At 44.9% G+C, this 17,736-nt stretch overlaps 1 protein-coding gene across 2 annotated transcripts in view; it reads left to right on the forward strand.

The window, feature by feature from the left end:
• Positions 1-432: 432 nt before the first annotated feature.
• Positions 433-17,736, forward strand: part of HMOX2 (heme oxygenase 2) — a 32,492-nt gene continuing 15,188 nt past the window's right edge. Inside the window, exon 1 of one of the 2 annotated variants that reach the window (XM_029949534.1) lies at positions 433-1,022. The gene's annotated coding sequence lies outside the window, so the exon portion shown is untranslated. Of the gene's footprint in view, positions 1,023-4,717; positions 4,860-17,736 lie in introns of those variants that run through there. The other variant, XM_029949533.1, reaches the window with a different exon arrangement.

Genomic DNA, 17,736 nt, shown 5'->3' on the forward strand with positions numbered 1-17,736 from the left:
CGCGACCCCCCGGCCCGCTACCCCCCACCCCCGCGCCACACCCTGACGCAGGCCCGGTATCGGGCTCCCACCTCCAGCGCGGCGCCCCGGAACTGAGTACCTCCGCGCCGAAGACCAGACGGAAACCAAGGAAGAGGGAACAAGGGCCCTGGACTTCGCAGGCGAGTCCACCACCGCGGGGGTGAGTGGGGGGAACCTGAGAGAAGGCGGATCCGCCCGCAGCTCCAGCCCCACCCTGGCAAAGCCACGCCCCCTCAACCGTCCTGCGCGAAGGGACCCCAGGCTGTGCCGCTTCAGAACTCCCACCATCCGGGCCCTGATTGCTCGCGGTGCTGACCCGCCACCCCCCTCGGCGGACGCGGATGGTTCGTCCCACCCAGGCTAGAGTTCCCGCTCTGCACAGGCCCGGGGCGTGCAGAAATCGGTTTTGCGGACCTCTAGGTTACGCGGAGTTCGGGTGCGGAGCTGGTTGGCAGGATGCCGGCCCTGAAGGCTGTGGAAGCTGAAAAACGAAGCCAGAAGCAAAAATGCACGTCTTTATCCTGCATGAGCATCTGAATTTGCAACTATGGGATGTCACCTAAGGATAATTAAATCCGCATCTGGGACTCTCAACACTCAAGGCCCCTAGTTCTTGCCTGCCTGACTCATGTTTGAGGTTGCTTCTGGTTGCACGGTTTTGAATTATGTTTTTACAGAAAAAGTGAGGTTTCTTTGTGTTCAACTAAAACTCAAAAATGGCCCTGTCGCTCGTCTCCTGAAAATTTATTTCTGGATAAGAGCGTTCCTTTTCTTTCATTCACTCATTCGTCCAAAATGTGTATTGACCCGTCGGGGAATGTCCGCTTCATAACAGCAGGCACATCTCTGTATTCACTGCTGAATTTCCAGCACTTGACAGAGCACCTGGCACGTAGGCCCTCAGTATTTGTTGATTGACCCAGGCACTGGAGTTAAGGAAAACCCAACTAAATCCGGTGCTGTTTCCCGGAATCTAGTGGTGGACATACCTAACTCACAAGGTAATGTGGTTTTTAGCCTTCCTTATATTTTATCATTTTAAAATGTTTTTGTAATGTGTGATTTATGTAAAATATTGGTCTTGATTTATTGTAAATGCATCTATTTTATTATAAATGCGTTGTCATTTTGTACCAGGCCTTGCAAATTCTGTAGCTGGCCCTGCTCCTTCTTGTTTGGATTTCTTTTCTTTTTTAATGTTTGTTTATTTATTTTGAAAGAGAGAGAGAGAGCATGAGTGGCGTAAGAGCAGAGAGAGAGAGAGAGAGAGAGAGAGAGAGAGAGAGAGTGTGTGTGTTAGAAAATCCCAAACAGGCTCCAGACTCAGCTCAAGAGTTTGACCCGGGACTTGAGCCCATGAATCATGAGATCATGACCTGTGGGGGACCAGCCCACGCACCAGAGTCTAAGGGTCCCTGAGTAGGAGGTTGGTGTCGGCGAAATATCTACAAGAAAGAACTCAGACAACATGAATGGTGGAAGAGACCACACTTTACTGTGAAACTTGGTGTCTTATATACCATAGGGGGTTACATCTTTCTTTTAATGATTACATTGTTTTCAACTTCTTAGGAATCACATGTTTCAGGAAAGATCATTGTTTTCACGGAAGAGAGAACAGAAAATTAAAGCCAGGAATGAGGTACAATACAGAAGATCAAAAAACATAATTTATCACTAAAAATACATCAGCGGGGGTCTTATTTTGCGTATATAGTGTAATATTAACTGAAGCTTACGACAAGGCTATTTTTCTTTAAAGGTTCAAACAATAGTCTGTAAGGTGCCTCTAACCAGGGAGGAAGTTTCAGTCAGAAAATCTGCCCATTTACTGAAACCACAATCACCAAGAGGTATGAATAATAGGAGAACTAACCCCAGTCTCTGATCCATTTAGGTCAAGCAGTCAAGCACACACATTTTCAAGTAGGGGGAAGCAGGGTCCCAAAGGCCACACACCACTGTACCCCAGTCTCCCAGGACCTATGTTCTTTTTGTCCTGATCCTCAAATTGGGGGAGGGCCAACCATTATCCAGGGTAGTGCCTTCCTAGACGAGGCTAGGGACTTTGGGATTACATACGCTCCCCCCGGAGGCTTTGCCGACACAGTGGAATCACCTCCGCAGGTTTTTGGCTGGATGGGCCCCAACAATGACCTAAGCTGAAACCAAGAGTCAGACACTTAACCATCTGAGCCACCTAGGTTGCCCTGGATTTATTTTCTTAAAGAAAAACATAATCTACGGGCGCCTGGTGGCTTAGTTAAGTGTCTGACTTCAGCTCAGGTCATGATCCCATGGTTTGTGAGTTTGAGCCCCACATCGATCCCACATAGGACCCTCTATCTGCGTCTCTTTTTCCCTCCCCTGGTTTCTCTTTCTGTCTCAAAAATAAACATTAAAAAAAATCCTCATCTATTATCATAGTAATATGCACTTAGGTTCCATTTAATAGGTACTTACTGAGCTCCTACTAAGTGCTGGGCATTGTGTCAGAAGGAAGAGAGATACAGAGACCAACTAGACATAGGCTAGCTTTCAGAAAGGTCTCCTACAATGGTAAGCAATTTTATCAATGGGCTAGAGATGAAAGTAGAATAGTAGTTAGCCTAGCTTAGGGATTAGAGAGGGCTTCCTGAAGGATGTGATGGTTATGTGGAGTCTTTTTTTTTTAATTTTTTTAATGTCTTTTATTTATTTTTGAGAGACAGAGAGAGCGCGAGCAAGGGAGGGTCAGAGAGAGATTGGGAGACACAGAATCTGAAGCAAGCTCCAGGCCCCGAGCCAGCTGTTAGCACAGAGCCAGATGCAGAGCTCGAACCCACGAACCGTGAGATCATGACCTGAGCCGAAGCCGGATGCTTAACCGATTGAGCTACCCAGGCGCCCCTATGTGGAGTCTTAAAGAATTAGTTGGAGTTAGCCTTAATGTGGTGAGTCCTGTCCAGGGAAACTTTATAGTCTGGACAGAGACATAACGTAACAGGACATGGAGGAGACTGCAACGGATTTATGCAAGATAAACACATAGATGAAATCTTCATTTATAAACATGAGTAAGTGTGTTAAAATAAATACATGTATTTTATTACTTTTTTATTTTCAGTTTTTAAAGACTGTTTTTAAGTAATCTCTACACCCAGTGTGGAGCTGACACCCACAACCCCCACATCAGAAGTCTCACGCTCTACCAACAGAGCCAGCTGGGTGTCCCTTATTTTTCTAAGATTTTATTTTTGAATACTCTCTATGCCCAACAGGTGATTCCCCTCACCCTCCATTATCTCATTTGAGCCCTCAAAGCAACCCCTCCTTCAATCAGTGCCACCCGTTTTAATTCCATTTTCTGTGTGTTTGAGGCAGGGGATAGTACAGTGTGTACTTCCAATTATTACTTTCTTAAAATTCATTATTTTTAATTGTTTTAATTTTTAAATTTTATTAAGAAAAATTGTATGCTTATTTATGACACAGAAAGATAGAGCATGAGCAGGGGAAGGGCAGAGGAGAGGGAGACACAGCATCTGAAGTAGGCTCCAGGCTCCAAGCTGTCAGCACAGAGCCCAACATGGGCTACCCAGGCACTCCTTAAATTTGGAGCCAAATTAAATTTGTTATAGCCAAGGAATGTATAATGTGTTTATGCATCTCATAAAAAAATATAAATGGTACAGTTAAAACACAGGTGATCCTGGACTTTACTCTGTCATTCTACTGTGTAAACCTTCCTGGCTTTTGGATGCATTTAGATACCTAAACATGAACGTGTGGAAAGAATATTTTGTAGTTAAAAAACTTAAAAAGGGATCATACTGGATATATCTTACCCCAATTTTATTGTGAATATATGTAGGAATATAGAAAAGTTGAAATAACTATATAATGAACACCCATACCAATACTTACCACCCAGATTCTACTATTCTATATTTATCAGACACCTGTTATCCATCAACTTTCTGATTTTTTGATCTATTTCAAGTAATTTGTAGACATCAGTGCTCTTCACCCTTAAACAATTTACATACACATTAGAGTTCAATTTTTTTTTTGGTTAAATTTACACACGGTCAAATGTTATTTTTGTATTTTCATACATTTGCTTTTCCTTTCTGCTGAACATCCTCCCTAAGGTGGTGTCTCCCCTTCCTTTTTAAACAGAGGTACAACTCCGTTAAATAGATGTCCCCGTGTCAACCCTCACCCCATCTTCCTTCAAACAACGTTAAGGTTGTTTTCCAGATTTTAACCTAAATAGCGCATGCATCCCTTTACATGGTGCAATGACCTTCCTTGCTTGCGCCTCTTTGGGTTCTTGCACGCGTTGCTCTCCCATAGCTACCGAGAAGTGGAACTGTTTGAGCACAGAGAAGTCCCATTCTAAATTCTAACAGATCTCGCTAATTGTCCCCCGTTCCGCAGTACTTCCCACCAACACTGCATATTCCGCAAAGCTTTGTCAACAGTCATTTAATCTACAGCCAGCCCGAAGGGTAAAAATATGACGAGAAGCCAGTGTGGCTGGTACCGAAAGAGCAAGTTTGGAGCCTAAAGCAAGCGGAGGAGCCTGGACGAATCCCCGGGTGGGGTCCTCATTACCACCCGCTCTTATTAACGAGCTCACTCGGGAGCGCCCCGACTCCCCAGAAGCCTCGGCCCCCGCGAGAAGCGCCGCGTGTCCGCCGCAGGGGCGTGTCCTCTTCAGGCCCCGCCCCCGTTGCGTGCGCACGTCGGGCCGCCCTCGCGCCGCCTGCCTGGTTGCGGCGTCCGCGGCGCCTGAGGGAGTAGCTGATTGACTGGCGGACGCTGGGACTGACTGCGGAGAGGACCCGCGGCGGGTGAGTGGCCGGCGCCCCCTCCGGCCTTCTTTCGGGCTCTTCGGCGAGTCTAGCCCGCCCGGGCCTTCGAGAGCTGGGCCGGGCCGGCAGCAGCACTCTGCGTCCCCGGCGCCGGCCTGAGGGAGACCCAGCGGGCCGGGGCGGGGGACGGCCGGACCCGGGGCGAGCGGGGAGAGGGCCGGGCTGGGGGTCCCCGCTTCCTGCGCGCTGTTGGGGAGGGTCGGGGAGGCCTAGTGGCCGGTCTGCATTGGGCCCCGTTGGGCCCAGCCCCTCCCGGCGTCACGAGTGCCCTGAGCGAGGTGACCCTAGGGGCGCCGCGTGCGGACTTGGGTGTCCCCGGCGGGGGTTGCAACCTCCGTCCGCAGTGGGCCCGCCGAGACCCGGGTCTGACCCGGCGCTGGAGATCCGTGCCCCGCGTGGCGGCTGCTGCTGTTCTGCGCTTCCTCCTGACTCACCTCAGTCGGAAGGGCGCATTGAGTCACTGTCATGACTTCATGGGTGACCCGCGGCCGCCGGGCGCAGAGCGATCGGGACGGATCCACGCCCCGGGCAGCCGGTTAGTCTGGGCAGGGAGTTTACCGGTCACCTCGTCGGCGCGGTGTTGTAGGGGCATTGATTGCCTGCAGTTGCCCGGACCGCCTGGCACAGTCTTTGCAGGAGGCCTGCCTGTGTGTCATCTATTTAAATGGAGTCTCAGGAGGAGCGCCTGGGTGGCTCAGCCAGTTGAGCATCTCACTCTTGATTTCGGCTCAGGTCAGGGGCTGGCAGTTAGTGGGTTCCAACCCCGCATGCGGCTTTGTGCTGGTGGTGCGGAGCCTGCTTGGGATTTTCTCTCCTTCTCTCTCTGAATAAATGAATAGACTTGAAAAGGAAAATAAATGGATTCTGATGAACCTGTTGTGGCCCGTGGCTGTTCCTGTTCACGACTTTGTGGACCGGACAAGGGAGGATGTGATTGAGGGGGAAAAAAAAATAAAGATAAACCTTGTATAATGCTCTGCCGTTCCCTGTCAGCTCCTTCCAAAATCCTCCGAATTGGTAGGTTTTTCACTTATAAAATGGAATTAATGATGAAACTCTTGTAAAGTGACTTCGCCTGCATCCCACAAGGGAGACGATGCCACAGATGGTCGTGATCCTGGTCGTCTGCCCACAAGATCCGATGCTCTTTCCTGAATAGTGTTGTAGAGATTGGAAATGGATTATGTCCTTTAAACTCTCTTTCTCTCCCCGTTAACTGTCATTCCAAGTAGAAGGAAAGAGGAGCTTACTGGCTTTGTGTATTTGAGTTTCTGGTATGGGGTGTGTGTGTGTGTGTGTGTGTGATGTTTATTTGGGGGGGAGGGGCAGAGAGACAAGGGGCACAAGATCCCAAGCAGGCTCAACACTGACAGCTGTGAGCCCCATGTGGGGCTCAAACTCCCCAACCCTGAGATCTTGACCTGAATCAGTCAGACACCTGACTGAGCCACTCAGGTGCCCCAGCCAGTGTGTTTTGATTAAAATTTTAAATCCAATAGTAAAAGTGTTAGTTTTTCTTTTGCAAGGAGTGAATTAAAGAATACACATTAGTAAATATACACTTTATATTTTAAGACGTTTCTCTTTCTTTTGTTCTTTTTGTCTTTTCTTTCTCTCTCTTCCAAGAAACATGACAAGACAAAACATCACGAGCTTTTCAGCCGCTCATAGCTCACTTGGTGAAATCGGAAAAACTTTCAGATACAGTCCCTAAGCCAAAACACTGGTGAGGGTGTGGGAATTAGAGGGGTCTTGGAAACACTGAGTAACCCCATCTGAGAATGTGAGGAGGTAAATCTGTGGTTCACTTTTTGTCTGAGTTGCTCTGCTTTTTTCTTTTGCTTGGGCCTACCTAGAAGGTGAACTGCTGTGTCACTAGTCAGGAGTAAGAGCTACTCTAGAAATGACAATGCCACAGAAGATGGCCTTCACTGCCTTTAGCTGACCCTTTATGGAGTCTGTTGAAATGCAGAATTGGACAGCTGGGGCCTTTGGGCTACCTTGATTTTTTTGTTTACTTTTTTTTTTTTTCTTAACCGTTTATGTATTTTAAAGAGGGTAGGAGCAGAGAGTGAGGGGGAGAGAGACTGAGTGAAGCGGGGCTCCACTACATGGAGCTCATGAGCTGAGCTAAAATCCAGAGTCAAACGCTTGACCAACTGAGCCACTCAGGCGCCCCTGGTTTCCTTTTAAAATAAATGACCCTCTTCATAGGGGGGTGAGCTCTGCATCAGTATTGTACCAAAAACTAGAATATCACTCCTTCAGGAGAAAGATAGTTTGGAAAATTGGAATTGTGTATTTATTGTAAAGTTCAGAATTCAGCTTGTAACTCTGTAGAGAGAAAAGAGATGAAAAATTATAAATTACCTCCTTGTATGTTACTGGCCACAGTTAACTAGAAAGCTATAAGTAGACATTTAATGGGAAACAAATTTTTTTTGGTAAAGATTTTATTTTTAATCTCTACATCCATCGTCAGGCTGGAACTCACAACCCTGAGATCAGGAGTTGCTTGCTCTTGCACTTGAGCCAGTTGGACGCCCTCAATATTTTTTTCTTACAGTAGTCAACGAGAGAATTAAGAGCTGCGGATCACATCTTCTTTAGTGTTCAACACAGTGTGGGTTATTCACTTTTTAACTAAATGTATTATATCCGTTAGGTTTTGCAAAAACATAAGATGAAAGCTCTGTCTTTTGTAGTGTGAATAATTTCTCAGGATATTTTTGCAGTACAGGGAAGCAGTGCCATTACTGATTAATTTTGGGGAGGGAGAGAGGGAGGAACGGGAAGGAAAGGAGGAAGGGAGGGGGAATCTTTAATTGGAACAGTTAATTGCTAGTACCAAGGTCTTTCCTTTTTTTTACATGCTGGAAGATATTTCACTCTGGTGATCACTCAAGTGCTCTATAATGTTGTTCACTGTACGGTTTACTTCTTTACCTTGACCATGTTTATTTACCATGAGATGTTGTCTCCCATTGTATTACACATTTTATTTAATTTTAATTTTAATTTTTTAATGTTTTATTTGTTTTTCAGGGAGAGAGAGAGAGACAGTGTGAGCAGGGGAGGGGCAGAGAGAGAGGGAGACACAGAATCCGAAGCAGGCTCCAGGCTCTGAGATGTCACCACAAAGCCCAACGCCGGGCTCGAACCTGTTATGCCCAGATTTTTAATATCGTTCCCAAAAACCAGAAACCGCCAGGGAGACCGAGTCACGCATGCAAAAGCAAAGGGCTTTATTACGAGTTTAGGCTGGCCAGGCCTAAGCTCGGGCTCACGGGCTCACAGACTTTACCTACCAGTGCAGTGGATCCATGCTGAGAGCCCCGAACAAAGAGGGGAGCAAGGCCTTCTTGGGTTTGGGAAGGGGGAAGGAAATTGTGACACAGGTACAGGGGTCCAATCATTATCGCCTATCAATATTGGCAGTAACTTTAACCATACATTGATACTTTTGGTGGGAGCCAATCACAACATTTAGAGTATTGACCAATCACAGAGTGGGCCCAGGACCCTCATAGGGCATGACTAGCCTCAAGTAATAGGAGCAATAGGTGATTATCTATAGCTTCTATCTCTAGGCCTGCCCTTAGAAATGTTAAAGGTGGTAGCTGGCCTTTCCTGATTGGGTGTTACAAGGGTTGTCCCTCCTGCCTTGGGCAATGTGTGCCCTTCTATTGTCTAATGATTCTGAGAAGCCAACACCTAGACCTCCAAGGTCAGAGGGGAAACTTGGAACCTGTTATGGAGTCAGTTTGATTCAGACCTGCATCCTTACAAACCCACGAACTGTGAGATCATGACCTGAGCCGAAGTCGGATGCTCAGCTGGCTGACCCACCCAGGTGCCCCTGTAGTACACATTTTATTTTATTTATTTATTTTTTTAATGTTTTATTTAATTTTGATACAGAAGAGACAGAGCATGAGAGGGGGAGGGTCAGAGAGAGGGAGATACAGAATCTGAAACAGGCACCAGGCTCTGAGCTAGCTGTCAGCACAGAGCCCGACACGGAGCTCGAACCCACCAACCTGAGATCTGACCTGAGCTGAAGTCGGAGGCTTAACCGACTGAGCCACCCAGGCACCCCTGTATTACACATTTTAAAGCCAACTGATGAAGGCAGCTGGGTCCCTCAGAAATTTCATTTCTAAATTTCTAATAAATTTGACACACAGTATTGAACTACAGCAACCCAAAACTGATGACCTGATCTAGCAACATTATGTGTGTTTATGAATATGTGCTTATATTTATTTATACATACTGCAAGAAATCTTTTCTGAATGATAATTGTCTTTCCATTTAAGAATAACAGTGGTTATTGGAGTTCTCTATAGATAATTTAAAGATGTACAACTATTGTAAAGGGAGTCCATTTACGAACAGCCCGTTGTAGAACTTTATCTAAATTGCAATCATGGAGGACTGAAATGGAGCCAAGAATGCTTTCTGGGTCATCCTGTCAATGCATCTATGTTCAGACCTTGTGAGGCAATATTCTGAACTCTGAATGAGGCATTTCAAAATAACGATTAAATTCATAAGGCTGTTCTCAGTTAACAGGTTATTTATTAGTGCTTTGATGTAATTTTCAAAGGTTTTTTTTTCAAATATGCCTTTATGTGATAGAGTTTCTTTTTTAAAAATTTTTTTAAATGTTTTTTTATTTATGTTTGAGAGACAGAGAGAGACAGTGTGAGCAGGGGAGGGTCAGAGAGAGAGGGAGATACCGAATCCGAAGCAGGCTCCAGGCTCTGAGCTAGCTGTCAGCACAGAGCCCGACGCGGGGCTGGGACCCACAAACTGCGAGATCATGACCTGAGCCGAAGCTGGATGCTTAACTGACTGAGCCACACAGGCGCCCCTATGTGATAGAGTTTCTTAAGCAGATATGGTAATAGTTCTCCAAGGGCTGTATCGTCCATTTGTGGCGTAGGAATTTCGTCAGAGTGCATGTTCATTGCTGTTCAATGATGTGATGTTGAGGAAGGTTCTTTTTTCAAAGTTGGGCTTGAATGTCTCACTCTATGAACGTACGCAGATAGACTGACTTTTTGTTTCTACTTCAAAGTGGTAATTGTTGGGGAGCCTGGCTGGCTCAGGCAGTAGAGCACATGACTTTTGATCTTGGGGTTGTGAGCTCCAGGCCCATGTTGGGCATAGAGCTTACTTTAAAAAAAAAAAAAAAAAGTGATTGGATTGTTAAGCACAAAATTAAGCTAATCAGTTGGTAGCAATCTTTTTCACCCACAGCTGTTCAAAATTAGACAGTTTTGTTTTGCATGTACATGTATGTATCCAAATACATACATATTCATTTGCATTAGAGTGAAAAATAAATGGTTTGTTTCTCCCCAAAAAAGGAAGTTGCGATGGTATATTTTTGACCACGAGAAAAACCATTAAATCTTTGAGGTGCAGTTTTTGTGTCTGAACAAAGGAGATCAGACTTGATGAAGTGAAGGTTAATACCTTAAAATACCCTTGGAGCCTTGAATGCTGCTTAGAGAGTCTGAGGCAGGGATTTCAAGCTTCTCTATTTGGGTAAGTTTGGATTTGGGCCCTGGCACCTGCGTTTTTAAGGTTTCTCATGTGATTCTTGGTTAGGGCCCCATGTCAAACACAGGGGGATGGACTGGCAAGAGGGTGGAGAAGTGAACGCGGCACATGAGGTGGGGGACGGCGGAAGAGGAAAGCAAGGGGTGACAGGTAACAGCCTGGCAGTACTTGCTGTTAGCTTGTGTGCCGGAGGCCGAGCAGGTCGACAGTCCCTTCTCTTTGCTTAGGGGGAAAAACTTAATTTCTGTCCCATGGATAGATTTGGTTCTTTCCCAGGAGTATCATAGGCCTGATTATTGTCATAGTGCTCAATAACTGTAAAAGGGCTTTGTGAAAGGGAACGGCACAGCAGAGACAGGTCTTGCACCCGGCATGCCTGACTGTTTTCTAAATACTCCCGCCTTCCTGCCTTTCTCCTGATGAGCTTTCTCAGTCTCAGAAGACTCCAGTTTCACTGTCTCTCGTTCTGTGGGTCAGTGCCACAGTTACCTGAGTGAGGGCTGTGGGAAGGCACAGGCATGATTTAAACAATCTGCCATCATGCTTTTGCTAACCTAATTGATTGGCCTTCCTCATTACTTACTATGATGGTCGTATTTTTTATGCCAAACTCTGGGACCCATAGTCTGAGCATACAGGTGTACTAAAGAACTAACGTACTAAAGGAATCGATAGAACAGGATATTTGATTTGAAGCAGAAGTGTCCTAGAAAGTGTGGAGCATAAAGCTGTGCTTTTTCTTTCTTTTTTTTTTTTTTAAGAGACTGAGAAAGTGCAAGTCGGGGAGGAGCAGAGAAAGAGAGGAAGAGAGAGAATTCCAAGCAGGCTCTGCCCTGTCAGCGCAGAGCCTGATGTGGGGCTCGAACTTGAAAACCGCGAGGTCATGACCTGACCGAAGTCAGAGGCTTAACTGATTGAGCCAGCCAGGCCCCCCCCATATGTCTAATTTTAAAGGAGTTAACGTTCAGGTGCAAAGGCCTAAGGTAGAAGGACAAAGAAGCATTGGTATCTGCCTATTTGACAGTATGTGTTGCCTCCGTGGTGTACAGAGTATTGGCACTGAGGGGTTGTGCAAAACAGCAACAAACCCAGCGTAGTCCTTGCTTACACAGAGTCGGCTGTCAGCTCCGGGAGACTCAAAACAGTAAAATCCGTTTGTAAGGTTTATGATTATCCTTCTCACACAGTATTTTGGGAGGTCAGGGAAGTGAAGTTGAGAAACAAAAGACAGGAGAACTTGAAGTGAACCCACTGGAGTTAGGTGAAAGAACAGGAACAGAGGGGCGCCTGGGTGGCTCAGTTGGTTGAGCATCTAACTTCGGCTCAGATCATGACCTTACAGTTTGTAGGTTCAAGCCCCACGTCGAGCTTGCTGCTCTCAGTGCATACCCTGTTTCTGATCTTCTGTCCCCCTCTTTCTGTCTCTTCCCCGCTCATGTTCTCTCTCAAAAATAAACAGAAACACTAAAAAAAAGAATAGGAACAGGAAAGAAGGGAACTAAAGAAAGGGGAAACCCCTCTTTATTAACTATGCAGGGTCTCATTAAAAACATTACTCACAAAGAGAATGTCTCTCATAAAGAGACTCTACTAGAATAGGGATTCTTAACCCGAATTCTGGGTCCATCGGTACACTTGAGGGGCCTGTGGTTGCTCTGGAATGGCATTGGCAACATTTTTTATATGCAGTTGCCCTGGAGAGAGTTCGAAGCTGTCATAGGATTCTCAAAGGAATTTGCAACCAAATAAAGGTTAATGATTATTCTGTTCTGGCAAATACCCTTCCTACCCATCTTCAGAAGTGCATGTCTCTGAATTTGTGTTCAGATGAGGAAGTAGTTGGGTGGAAGATTAGAGACGAAACCATAGGATTCCTTTGTAAACAGACAGACATTAACTGAATACCAACTGTCATGGACATGCAAGGGTGCACATGCGAAGGACAATGAGTTCTCACATACCTGGTGATCTAATCTGGTTCCCAGGAACAGGACAGCCAAAACACCCTCACTTTCTTGGTTGAGACTCCAGACCCTCAGAGACCTTACAGTCAAATGTAGCTGATACAGAATACAGCCAAGTAAGAGTGTTAGGGATGGAGTGAATTGAAGACACAGAAACCACAGGCTTTTAGAAGGTCAAAACGTTTTCAAGAAGCTGCTGGACTATTGGAAACAAGGTGTGAAAGAGTATAGGGAGCCCTGGCCCAGAGGCAGGAAAGCCATGGGTAGGTCTGAGAACAGTGGCTAATCCAGGACCAGTTTCCATCTGTTGCTTGGACACGCAAGCCTAAGAGACTTTCCTAGAGCCGCATTCACTTAGCACATGGGCCTGTTGTATAGGGTTTAGTTTAGAAAAAGGGTTAAGATCCCTCTCAGAGCCCAGGAGCATGCAGTCCCCTGCCTTTCTTGGCCTATAAGCTGTTGAACATTTGCCCTCCCTATCTTGCCTACCTCTTTTCCTAAAGTTATTCATTCATTATTGCCTAATCATGTCCTTAGGCAACAGTAGATGTTCTGGACTATTTGAATTTCTTTTTGATAATGATTAATAGAGATAGTGATGTTTGACCAGTTCTTGGGAACTCTTGGGAATTATTTCGCACCTGCTTTCTGTATCTTTAATTCATGTAGTTTTGGGGCCTGCCTCATGGAAGAGGAACTTACTCAGTTTTATAGTGACAAACTGATGTTTGTTTTCTTTCAGTTAGTTGTGATCACTGTAGTATTTTGCTTTATCCCCTGGCAGTAATAGTAACCTAATTCCTTGGTGTATTTCCTCCAGAATTGTTTAGAAACAGGATGTGGGCTTATTAGGAGGTTGTACAGCTTTGCCTTCTTTGGGCTGGCTCCTTTGCGAGAGTAACAAACATGGAAGAAAACGCTCCTGTGCATCCCTTCTCAAAGGCAGCTGAAGGGATGAAGTGTTTTTACATGGAGACAGACATCAGGAAGTGTCAGATAGTTTGCGCTTGCCTGGGGTGGTGGAGTGCTGCCAAGTGTTTGTCACCCTGACTGCTAAAATTTTGCCTATCCATTTCTTCAAAACGAAGGCGTGTGTGTGTGTGTGTGTGTGTGTGTGTGTGTGTGTGTGTGTGAGAGAGAGAGAGAGAGAGAGAGAGAGAGAGAGAGGGAAAAAGAGAGAGCGAGACAGAGACAGAGAGAGAGAAGGCAGTGCTCTGCTCCCAGTCACGCTTTCACAGTCCTTAAAATAAAATCTAAAAGGTGTGCTCCCAGTGTCTGTATCTGTGGCATGTAAGGAAACCAGTTTGAAACCAATGCAAATGCAAACCCAACATTTCTCCTTCAAATGTGAAACTATTATTTGAGCACAAAGTATTATATGCTTGGTCCCCCCACATGGCCTCTCATCTCTCACCATCAGTAGAAATTTCTGCGGTAAAAATGCTGCTCAAAAATGCTTACCCACTTGCCTTTTTTTTTTTTTTTTAATTTCTAGGCTTTATTTTTAACTGTCTTATTTGTCATCTGCTCTTTGAGAATACCTCAAATTCTGGGAGTCATTCATTGACTTAGCAAACCCTGATTGGGTGCCCAGTGTTGAGTAGTAGGAGAGAAAGATAAATGAACTATAATCTGGAATGTAAATACATAAATACTGTAATGGGATACAAGTGCTATAGTAGAGTATAAAAAGGTTGCTTAATGTAATATCAGGCCTCCAAGATCATCAAGTTCATTGTTTTCTAGACCCTATTTTTAGAAGTAGCACAACTCCACTTTGGGAGGAAGTATAGCAAGGAATCGGGGAGCTGCTCCATCTGAAACAGATGGGGGAGGCCCACAGCTTTTCCTCCGGTGCCTCACGTTAAATGCCATCCTCCCTGCAGCTTACTGAGAAATGTCTCTCATTTTATAAATGAGGCTGTTGGAGGTCTAGGGAAGTCATAAAATATTGTTAGCCAGTGTGGCCTGGTCGTAGAACTTCTGATTTGATTCTTAGCCTACTTATCAGTTACGCACCAGACTGATAAACAGTCATACGATTTCTTCCAGTTTCTTGTTCCATTGCACAAAGAAGTCCGTAAACGCATTTCTGTCATGGGTTTCACCTCTACCTGGCTTTGTCACAGAGCTTTAAAGGTTCTGCCACCTAGGGATCCAAATACAAATCAGTCCTATTCCCAGGAAGGTACTGTGACTCCTTTCATTGTGATCTGTGGACAGTGCCAAGTTGCCCCATTTGGGAACAGCCTCTTGTTTTCTGGTGGAAATTTAGTTTCCCTAGACATCTCTGCAAAGGATATTTGATAAAGGTGTGACAGACAGTGTGAAGCATAGTGCCAAAATCTCATCTTATCACTGTAAACTGGTGAAGGGACAGGAAGTTTTAGATGCATGACCTTTCTTGAAGGACCTTAGGACTGCTTCTGAGATTGTTCCTCAGCCTTGGTGCTGTTGACATTTTGGGCTAGAAGTTTGTAGTGGTGGTGGGTGTGTGAGTGTGTGTACACATGTGTGCGTGAATGTATTTGTGCTTGTGCCTTCTGGGCATTGCGGGATGTTGAGCATCATCCCTGGTCTCTATCCACTACCTACCAGTTGAGTGTTTAACACCCCACTTATGACAACCAAACATGTCTCCAGATATTTCCAGATAATCCCTGAGGGTGGGTACCAAAATGTACCCAAGCTGAGAATCATTGGGTTGGGATTGAGTGTCAGGAGAGGAGTGCATATCAGATTTATTACAGAGTCAAGTAAATTTTTCAGTTATCTAAACCTTTATTTATAGTGATGAGCTACTCTAAAGAAACAAACAATAACATGCCCTGGCCTCCATCCTGACTCTCCATAGCAAAAGGGTCCTTCATCTAACTCATGTTCAGAGTGTCCTTAAAAAAGTTTGAACTTAGGTGATCATCTTCTTATAGATCCTTTGCAAAGGTTATTTTGCTAGAAATTCTAAGATTTTTCTATTCCTTTCTTCATATCTAGTGTTGTCAGAATGGAAACAGAGGTTCTTCAGAGTGAGCCTTCGACTCAAAGTCTGTGACCCCAGTACATATTTGATGTTGCCTATAAGGGTTTTCATAGAGATGGGTATTTCCATTTCTTGTCTAAAAGTATATGGGAACATTTGTTAACTTTAAATTTTAAGTGACACTTTCTTCAATTTCTTAATCAATGCTATATGACATGTCACAGTTCTATAAGTAATTTATCTCATTTAATTCTGATTATTACATACTTTGCAGAGTTGTTATTACTATTAGATAAAGAAACTGACCCTCCAAGAAGTTAAGTAGTCGGTCTGAGGCCGCCCAGCTGGTGTGTGGCAGAACAAGGGTTTGCTCTCAGTTGTGCCTGACTAGAGCCTGTGCCTTTAAAAAAATTTTTTTAAATGTTCATTAATTTTGGAGAGACAGAGTGTGAGTGGGGAGTGGCAGAGAGAGAGGAAGACCAAGAATGTGAATCAAGGCTCTGAGCTGTCAGCACAGACCCCGACTTGGGGCTTGAACCCACAAGCTGTGAGATCATGTCCTGAGTTGAAGTCTGATGCTTAATTGAGCCAACCAGGTGCTCCAAGCCTGTGCCTTACCCACGTCCCTGCTCTGCCTTTTGGCTTGTGTGGCCAGTGTATTCTTTATTGGCTGAGCTCAGCTCAGGTAACATTTGTTAGGTGCCTGTCACAGGTCAACTCTGGAGATGGTGCAATTCTGCCATTGCCTCCCCTCCTGTGTCATGTCAACATATTCATGCTGTGCTGTGCCGAAAGGACCTGTGTGGCCCTGTCTGCTATTAGAGGTGTTGGACCCATCTAACACTTTCAGGTGGAGGCATTCAGTCTCCATGCCATAGGATGTGTACTGAAATACAGATGCTTGTATTTGTGTCTAAATAGTATCAACATGGATGGACCCAGAGGGTATTATGCTAAGTGAAGTAAATCAGGCAGAGAAAGACAAATAACATATGATTTCACTTATATTTAGAATCTGAATAACAAAACTAATAAAACAGAAACAGGTTGATAAATACAGAGAACAAACTAGTGATTGTCAGAGGGGAGGGGAGGAGGGGATGGGTGAAATAGGTGAAGAGGATTAAGAGGTACAGATTTCCTGTTATAAAATAAGTATGCCATAGGAATGTATGGTATAGTTTAGGATTTATAGTCCATAACATTATAATAACTTCGTATGGTGACAGATGGTAACTACTTAACAAGGTGATCATTTTGTAACGTATATAAATGTTGAATCCCTGTGTTGTACCTGAAACTAATCTATATTGTATGTCAACTATACTATTCAAGTATATAATTAAGTATATACTATTCAAGAAAATAATTCATAGGCACATATGGCATTTATACAGACATTGAGTTACTACCACAACTGTTGCATGGGGAGGTCATGTCCTGGGAACTTCCTTCTAGTGAGGAGAGGAAACCACATGGTTGTAGAAATTTCACAGATCAGGCAGAGTAATGCATGATGATCGGTTACTTTCTCCCCTCTATGCTAAAAGGCTTCCTTGAAGTGCTGGAATATCTAGAAAGAGTTTAAGGGCATTTTGCTAAGTAATACACTGTAGCACTTTGATTTTTCTGCCTTTAAAAAAAAAAAGCATGGCTTTAGAGCACAGTCATTTTAGCCTCGGACTTCAGCTCAGGTCGTGATCTCATGGTTCATGGGTTTGAGCCCCATGTTGAGCTCTGCTGACAGCTTAGAGCCTGGAGCCTGCTTTGAATTCTGTCTCCCTCTCTCTCTGCCCCTCCCTTGCTTGTGCTCTCTCTCAAAGATAAATAATAAACATTTAAAAAATTTTAAAAATAGCATGGTTTTGAGAGGTGTTGTAAGTAATTTGTTACAGTAAAGCTTATGAATATTTTGCCTTTTAAGGATTATCCCTGAAGTTGGCTCTTATTCTGAGAGACTTTTTAGGGTAGAGGGAGGGCTAACTGCTGGTAGTTTCACATTGCTTACAACAGGTTTTCTCCATACTCTGGCCCCTGGCTAGTCTTATGGGACTTCGTCATTCATGTACAAATCAGGCTAGATATATTGAGAGAGGAAAATAACTGAGAGCATCCATTCCAAGGAGCTGTTGTTGCCTCGATCACTGGGCCTGTCGGGAAAGCTGAACTTCTTACTTTAAGAAAGTTCTAGCAGCTGCTGTTGCCGGTCACCTGCTGCCATAGACACAAGCTGTTGTAGGAGGGAGACGGCCTCCTGGAGTTAGCAGTTCTGAGTCTGGGCTTGTTTCCTTGGCGCCCCCCCCCCCCCCCCCCCCCCCCCCCCCCCCCCCCCCCCCCCCCC

The sequence above is a fragment of the Suricata suricatta genome, chromosome 8 (genome assembly GCF_006229205.1).
Source record: "Suricata suricatta isolate VVHF042 chromosome 8, meerkat_22Aug2017_6uvM2_HiC, whole genome shotgun sequence".
Classification (NCBI taxonomy): domain Eukaryota; kingdom Metazoa; phylum Chordata; class Mammalia; order Carnivora; family Herpestidae; genus Suricata; species Suricata suricatta.